Raw genomic sequence first — 9,278 nt, 5'->3', positions numbered from 1 at the left:
CTGCTGCTTCCTCTTCGTTGCCTTACCCAACACATACGAAAAATGAAAAATAACAAAATAAAGGATAACAAAACGGCCATTTGACCAGATTTACAAAAAAATTAAATAAAAAAAATACAGTTTTTTGTCTAAAAATTATAAATAATTTATTCTCAACCCACAGCCCAGAATCAAGTGACCCAGAGTGCAAAACGAAACGTGAGCAAGCAAGAATGTCTAAAAATATTTGCTAAAAGAGATGTAATTATTATGAGAGTGATATAAATTCTAAAGAATCCTGTTAAAAGAAGCAAAAGAAAAGAAGAAAAAAACAACAGCAACAACGATAATAAATCCGAGAATTCCATTCATCATTCCCTGTGAAAAAAAAATAAATATTATCCCCAAACCATAACCAAAGTGCTTAATTCCAACAATATTGAATCCTTGAAAATATAAAACAAATTCTTAAACATAAATTTCCATAAAAACAAAAAAGAGAAAACATTTTTGAAAAACAAAAAAATAAACTTCACAACGACCTACTACCACACATTTTGTTGTTATTGTTCTTCTTCTGCTGCCTACTTCTTCATATATTCATGCAGTTGTTGTCTACTTTATCTCCAGCAGAAGCTATACCACAGAAAGTCGTAGCATTCAGCGAACCAGTCAGCCAGCCAACAGCAGAAACTATTGTAAATGTAAGTTTGTTCAACATTATCCTTATCATATATCATTTTGCTCTTCTTCCTTGTTGGTTGGTGGAATAACTACAACAACAACAACAAATCGTTTATAATTCGATTTATTCCACTACATACTTTTGGCATATTTCCGCCTTTCCTTATAAATAGCAAATTCGCTCGTTTACCTCATTTATTCGCTTATTTTATTGCTTCGCCTTTTGCTTCTTCTTCTTTTTTGAGGGAAAATGTATATGGGAGACTGACACATTGCTATCTCTCACAACTCGTTACAAACAATCTTTTTCCTTTTAAAATCATTTCGTTTTGCTTTGCTAAAATGCAGTTTTCATAACAGATTATTTTTATTTTTTTAATAAACAAATATCCATGTTTTTGTTTTTTTTTTCGAATCGCTCCCTGTAAAATATTTACACATTTCACAAATGACAATTAGTCATGTAAAATGTCATTTGGTGTATGTCATATGTCAACAAATGAAGATAATGTTGTTTTTTTTTGGGTAGTTGTGTTTTGTGGCCTAAAATAGAATGTGAAATGTCATTCAGTTTCAACAGGAGACTCATTAGATTAGATAAATCTACAAAAATTCGTGAATGTCAACCGAATGCGTCACACGTAATTTTGTGAAAATATTAATTTATTTTCAATAAGGCATTTTAACCAACCGGAATTTGGTGTAAATATAGACTTGCTATTTGCCTAATTATAAGTCCTTTAAAGAGTAATAGGTCAAAATAATCATGGTGGGCAATAATTGTATTGAATGTCTTGAGTGTAAACCATGTCAAAATTGAGGTGGTAGATTCATGCAATTTTCAGTTGACAATGTTTTCAAAATCATTCATTTCATGACATTTCACTGTCAACATTTATATTTATAAATCAATTGTATATACTCAAATCAGAGATGGGAACCTTTCATCTGTGGATTGAAATATGACACGATACATTACAGAAATGATAGAATAAATTAAAACCTTTTTTCTACCATGTTGTAAATGTAGCTGTGTACAAATAATATGTATTTTAGAATATCGAATCGGTTTCGATGTTACAATAACATCAGCAGTGGGATTCTCTTAGTGATTTTTTGAGCTACCGACAAAAATTGGTAACTATGAAACCTTATATCTTGATACAAAAAAATTAAAGTTGACAACTTTGGTATCTATCGGTAGGCCTTAGGCTGCAAATACATAAAGAGCATATTTGGTTGGCTTAATGCCATGTTTACGTTAGAACTTTTTGTAGGGTTAACCTACTTTGAGAGGATTTATTTGAAGTAAAAGTAATGGATATGACAATTTAAATCTAAATCCAGTGGGTTAACCCTCATATATATAAACGTACTTTAAGTCATCGGTTTGCTTCTTCGTAGATGAACAAAGTAGTTTTAGGTTGACATAGTTCGATTTTGGTCCTAGGCTCCTTTGTTCATTTCCGAAGAAGCCAGCCGATGACTTAAGCCAGCCAAATAAGCGCTTTATGTATTCCCAGCTTTAGCGACTACTTTGGTTTCGCCACTAACTTATATAAAATTTTTGTTAATTACCGAAATTATAAGTATTTTAATCTTACCGACTTTTGTCGGTAACTCAAAAAATGACTTAGAGAATTCCACTAGAGGTAGATTAAAGATTTAGGAAGTAATTTACACTTTTTATTTTGGTGCCAATATTCTGTCAAAACATACAGAGTTCATATATGCATTGTTATTTTTCAACGTCAATTGTCTCTTTATTAGTTTTATTGATAAATCATTTTAGGCTATTTTTTGCGTTTCTTTTGGTTGTATACAGGCTGCAAAAAAGTCAAACGCCATAATTTTTACAGTTTTTTAAATTTTATTGAATGAAAGTAAAAAATGTCGGAAAAAGCATCAAATTTTAGAATAAGTTTAGATTTGTTCGAATTGGTCACCTTTAGCACGAATTATAGTCTTTAAACGGCCAATGAAACCGTCACACGCTGCCCGAATTTTGCTCTGCGGTATTTTGGCCCATTCCAAAATACTCCAGACACAATAGTCCAAAGGATTGGTATCCGGAGATTTTGATGACCATTGTGCGCTGGAGATGAAGCGAGGAACCTCATTTTGTAACCATTCTTGGGTGGCGCGTGCTGAGTCCTGTTGGAATGTCCAAGGTCTGCGGCTAAAATATTTGTATGCCCAAGGCTTACACCCTCCAGAATATTCTCGCGATAATATTCGGCATTTATTCTGATGCCACGGTCGATTAATACGAGCGGAGAGCGGCCATCGACTGTTATGGCGAGCCACACCATTACCATGGCCGGTGTTTGAGTTCTGGTGGACAACCGAAGTTTCACATTTTCAGCTGACCTCTTTGTCAAATAAACACGATCATTTTGTTTGTTTAAAAACTGCTGGACAAGGAAACTAAACTAAAACTAAATTTGGCAGTTCACCACTTTCGGCCAAGCGAAGCAACTCTTTAGCTCTTTTGAGTCTATTTTCTTTCTGTTGCGGTGTAAGTTCTTGCACTTTCTGGAATTTCAATGGCTTTACCCCGAGGTCATTTTTCAATATTTGCCCATGCGACGCGGGTATCGATTAATAGTACGTTTACGTTGTAGGGGATTTAGAAACCCCAGTCAGTTTAAATTGTCAATTCCTTTGAATATACCTCAAATAAATCTTTATAAAGAATGTTAACCCTTAAAAAAATATCTAACGTAAACATACCTTAAGTCGCTTCTGTACATTTCTGCTGATGTTGCTGTTTTCTTCCGTCCACTTCCTTGACATCGGGCTACGCCACCAGTATCGCGGTAACGAGCACAAAAGATTTATTCACATTTAAATGCTGGAGTGCTGTAACGATAGCCACTTGTGATTTTCCAGCCAAAGGATATTAAAGAAATCACACTATCACGCATGAATTCCATCACGAATAACTTTTTTCTGCAAAATTCACACCAAAATGTTTTTGTACGCTTGTAAACAATATAATGAGCTGTCACTGGAATAATTTTAACACCTGTCGGACGAGTGGCTTAGAAATGACAGCAGTCTGAAGTTTGTTGCAGTTTTTTTCATCTCAACCTGTATGTATAAGTAAACAAACGTCAGCTGAGCAGTGTTTATATCCTCGTAAGGATGTTACTAAAGACACAAAATTAACTCACTGAATCCTGTAAACGCTGTGGATTTAATCAGCTGATCTTATCGGATATAAAGATCAGCTCATGTTCTATCATTAGGTCGTCCCATGGTAGAAGAATACAGGTAGATGCATCAACGCTTGGGAACATTATTATGTCAAAAATTTTAAAATGTTTTTTTTTTTTCAAAAATAAGTAGATTTTTATAAGTGTTCTAATGCCATGTTTACGTTAGAACTTTTTTTAGGGTTAACCTTCTTTGAGAGGATTTATTTGAAGTAAAAGTAATGGATATGACAATTTAAATCCAAATCCAGTGGGTTAACCCTCATATATATAAACGTACTATAACACGACACCAATCGGATTTTTTATTATATGAATTTTTCAACAATTCTTACCAATTTTAATATTTTTTCATTCAAAATTCAGTATTGTATTATGTTTACATTGGAGTTTTTTCGCCGCTTTACTCTCAATTATGAGGGTTTATTTGGTTTATATCAGCCCTGCTCAAAACAGTGTTTTAGAACATGAGCCGAGAAAAGAGATAATTTAAGAAAAAAATAAAATTCTGTTTTTCTTTATATTTTACGGTTCTATTTAATTGTTTTTAAACACGGATGTTTGTCAAAATAATTTATAAAGCAAATGGATAAAAATATTTGTATAAATAACGACTTAACACTGTTTTGTTTTAAATAAGCAAAGAGAAATTTGACTGAAAAGAGATATTTTTTCTTGAGCACCACTTGTTTATATCCACTGTGTTTACTAATTCATTCAGAGAAAGTCAGGGCCGTCGCTTGGCTATACGACACAGGATACAGAGATCCGATAATATTATCTTCTCTGATTTTCTTTTTCAATTTATACGCGAATTTAAACCCGTGGACAAGAGACATACTTTTTAATGGTAGAGTGCTTATGAAGCGTCTAAAAGTAAACTTTTCAAACATGATTGTTTTGTTCTTTTTAGACAATAATTTGGCTTCCACCTTTAGGATGAATTTTGCCAAAAATTTATTAAAATAAGTGGTTAATAATATAATGGAATCATTATCGCCGTAACTGCTCCAATGTAAACGTTGCGTATAAAATAAACATGCCATTTAAATTGCCGAAAAATCCAATGAGTTATTTTATTATCTATCTATTAGAGCGTTTATATCGTAATAATTAGCAAATCTAAAGAATATATGTCATTTTTCAATATTTAAACCTATTAAGATTGCCAATTGTAAGGCTTACCCGGCTAAAGAGTTTTATGTAAATTAACTTTAAGTTTCATTATTTACCATTCATTATTATTAGTATTATTTTGATATATGACGACCTGCCTCAATAAAATTTTTAGATTTCACGAATTCCCTAAAAAACTAAGCAATTACAATGACATCTTTATTGAAATAAATAATTATATTACGAAAACTCAATTTATATTGATGCTGTAATGCAAATTTCTATCTTCACACAATTTCATTCATTCCTTTGAGTCTACTTCCCACATTTGACATTTCATTGCAACGAGTAGGCCAAACTCTTCAACGAGTAAATATAGAAATAGAGGTAAGAATTCAAATGGAAAAACAAATAACGACTACAAGAGAGCCAGTCATAAGCTAATGAGCGACAGAGTGGTTTGTGAGAGAACAAAATAAAATAATTGAGTTCAAACAGGCACCGAAATAAGCCACAAAACGAAGAACAAGAATGCAAAGAGAAATAAAAACTCATTCATAATTTAAATTAATTCAAATCAATATTAAAGTGTTTTGTGTGTTTGACGAAAAAAGGAAATTTTTGGTTCAAAAGAAACAAATCTGTTTGACAAAGTTGGCAAATCAAAGAACGTGTTGTTATCGATATCCAATAAGAATACGTTTTATGTTATTGTGAATGATATTTCTAAATGAAATGCAAGTGTCAATCGTGTGTGTTGTTTTTCTTTACGGGAAAAAAGAAAGATTAATATCACAAATATTGCATGTGAAATAAATTGAAATAATCAATAAAGTGAGCGAGTGCATTTTTGCGGAATTTAATAGTTGCTTGCCGTTTAATCCGCTGTGCGGTCTTATCAGAAATTGCCACTGCGTTTTTTTTTGTTTTGTTTGCGGCCGCAAGTGTGCAAATTTTCCTATTGATAACCAAAGAAAAAAAAGAACAACAAAAATCTGTCAAACAATTTAATTCCTTTGCGGCGAAGCCCATTGACTGTAACAAAGGTAATTTGTCGTTTTTATTATTACATCTGAATAATAGTAAATCAATAAAAATATTGCTGTTTCCATAAAGAGGCATATCTCTGCGGAATTGGTATAGTTTTGGTTACCGGAAACCAGGGGTTCATTAAATAAATCAATGCTTTAGGGTTAGGTGGTTCGCATTTGCCTGTATTGGATTTATTAAACTAAATATTTGATTTTTTCTAGATTTTACTGATAACAATGGAATCAACTACGGCTCATAATCAGTTTTGATTCCTCAATTCCTTTTTATACATACCTAATTAGCGCTTTTGTTCTTTGGATGCAGCCATGTTAAAAAAAATTGAAATAGGTTTTCCAACATATATATGCATTTATAGGTGGTCGTACCCAATAAAGACGTTTTCAGAATTGTAACAACCCCGACCGGTTGCCTGGATGTGAACCCGGACATATATTTTTTTATTGAATACAAAATAAATATAAGCAGAGCAAACTTTTCAAATAGATTGTTCTGAAGTCTCGACGTTTTTGATTAGACTTCGACTCCCTTCCACTTTTAGCCGCGTAGCCGGTCTTGGATATACCCAGAGGAGGAAATCTGAATTCCCGGCTGTAGATTGGCTACTTACAAAAGTATGAAGTTGAGGAGAACTATGGTTCACGTAGATGGTGTTGGACATACCCAGAGCAGAAAATTTCGCTTAAAAGAAGTACCAAATTTGGAAGGGTTTTAGTTCGCGCGGCTAATTTGCCCGTCCCGAACGTAAAATAAACTGTTTACTGTTCTCAATAAGTTCAATTTTACGCAATATGTGTAGCACCGTCTTGTTGAAAGGAAAGTCAAGCCCTTGCATTTTCGACAAAAAAGTTCGATGTCGGAAGCACTCACCATTCACAGTTACGTTATGGATATTAAACCCAAAATCGACAGTTATACTTGAGCCAAAAATGAGCTTTTCGTAGATGAACACAGTGAGGATATAAAGGGTGAGATAAAAAAACTGCAACAAAAACAAACGCCATAATTTTTACATTTTATTTTAATTGAAAATTAAAAAAATTGCAAAATGACAGCAAAAAATGTCGGAAATAGCATCAAATTTTAGAATAAGTTTAACTGGTCACCTTTGACACGAATTATGGACTTCAAACGGCCAATGAAACCGTCACACGCTGCTCGAATGTTGCTCTGCGGTATTTTGGCCCATCACCGGCGAGCCGCTTGCTTGAGGTGATCCACACTTTGGTATTTTTTAGTGCCAACCTTGCTTTCCAAAATACTCCAGACACAATAGTCCAACGGATTGGTATTCTGAGATTTTGGTGGCCATTGTGGGCTTGAAATGAAGCGAGGAACCTAATTTTGTAAACATTCTTGGGTTGCGCGTGCTGTTGGAATGTCTAAGGTCTGAGGCCAAAGTGTTTGCCTGCCCAAGGCTTTAATACACCCTCCAGAATATTTTCGTGATAATATTCTGAATTTATTCTGATGCCACGGTTGATTAATAAGAGCGGAGAGCGACCGTCGGCTGTTATGGCGGCCCACGCCATCACCATGGTCGGCGCTTGAGTTCTGGTGGCCAACCGAAGATGCACATTTTCAGCTGACCTCTTTGGCAAGTAGCTAGACAACGAATGTTTTCTCATCGAAGAAAACCAAATTCGGCAGTTCACCACTTTCGGCTAAGCGAAGCAACACTTTAGCTCGTTTGAGTCTATTTTCTTTCTGTTGCGGTGTAAGTTCTTGCACTTTTTTTCAATGGCTTTACCCCGAGCTCATTTTTCAATATTTAGCGAATGTAATCTTGTAATTCAGCTCTCGAGCAATTTTTGGGCCACTGCGACGCGGGTTTCGATCAAGTCGCTTCTTTGCTATTCGAACCATTTCTGCTGGTGTTGCTGTTTTCTTCCATCCATTTCCTTGACGTCGGGTACGCCACCAGTATCACGGTAATGAGCAATGGTACGAGACACAAAATATTTATTCATATTTAAATGCTGTAGTGCTCTAACAATAGCCACTTGTAGTTTTCCAGCCAAATATAAAATATCACACTATCACGACTGAATTCCATCACGAATAACTTTTTTCTGAACAATTTTCACCAAAATGATTTTGTACGCTTGCAAACAATATAATGAGCTGTCACTCGATTAATTTTAACAGCTGTCGGACGAGTGGCTTAAAATTGACAACAGTCTGTAGTTGGTTGCAGTTTTTTCATCTCACCCTGTATGTCTTAACTTCCAATTTGAAAACATTATTGCTGTTTGTGGAATTTATCATATTCCAATTTTCAAAGTTTTCAATTAAATAAAAATGCATTTTAAACCTAACTTCTATTCATTCATCGATGTGAAATTTCGAATCTTCTGTGAAAAAAACTTTTTCTCGTCATAATTTTCTTTCTTTTCTTATGTGAGGAAGTTTTTCCAATTTTAAATGATTTTCCTTTCGACTTACCTGTTAATTCTTTTTTATTTCATTTCATTTGCTTTTCACCTTCCCTGTTTTCCCTTCTTTTTCTCTTTCATTGTTGTGCGTTGGGATTTCCATTTAAGACAAATTTTACGCACTATTTAAATACATACACTGCATTGTTTAAATAGATACCTGCAATTTCTTTGCAATTAATTTAAGCTCATTAACTGTCCGATGAGAAATGCCACATTATATGGTAAACCGATAAGACAAACCGGACAGTTTAAATGAGGATTGTCAAAGTAAATTTCTCTGTCTTTGAGATTAAATAAAAGTAACTGGTATTACGTTTCTGCCCATTTCTGGTGTGACATAAATTAATCAAAATCTGTGATTTGAATTCTATTGAAAACTATATCATAGTATAGCCGAAGAAAATATATATGGGGTTTTATATTGATGTGGATGAAAATAGGTCACCTTGGTGACAAAATATATTCCCTTGCTACAGTTTTTGCATTCCGTCAAATCACATTTCGGAACGAAATAATTTAACGATTATAAATAATACGAATGCTATGAGAACTGGAAAGGAATGTATTATTAATGTTAGGCGTATTTTTGGAGAATATCATCAGACAAACATTTCGAACCCAAAGGATAAAACAGATCAAAGCTTACATCTTGACTTCAGGTTGGAAATACAAAAATTTTGCCATTTTTGGCTGTAGGAAACGTGAAATTATCAGCTACAAGTGGGTATCACTTGAAAGCTTATGGGAAATACTTGGTTTGAACTGGTTTCGGAGTAATAAAATACAATTTGTA

General features: G+C 33.8%; 1 long non-coding RNA gene across 1 annotated transcript in view; it reads left to right on the top strand.

Moving 5' to 3' along the window:
* The first annotated feature begins 5,430 nt into the window (after nt 1-5,430).
* LOC131802066 (uncharacterized) overlaps nt 5,431-9,278 on the top strand; it is a 39,960-nt gene continuing 36,112 nt past the window's right edge. Inside the window, exon 1 of the long non-coding RNA XR_009342027.1 lies at nt 5,431-6,043. This is a non-coding gene — a long non-coding RNA (uncharacterized LOC131802066). The remainder of the gene's footprint in view (nt 6,044-9,278) is intronic.

Source organism: Musca domestica, unplaced genomic scaffold (genome assembly GCF_030504385.1).
Source record: "Musca domestica strain aabys unplaced genomic scaffold, Musca_domestica.polishedcontigs.V.1.1 190, whole genome shotgun sequence".
In the NCBI taxonomy this organism is placed as follows: Eukaryota; Metazoa; Arthropoda; class Insecta; order Diptera; family Muscidae; genus Musca; species Musca domestica.
Note: the sequence above shows the minus strand (reverse complement) of the source record. Positions and strands in the feature narration are given on the sequence as shown.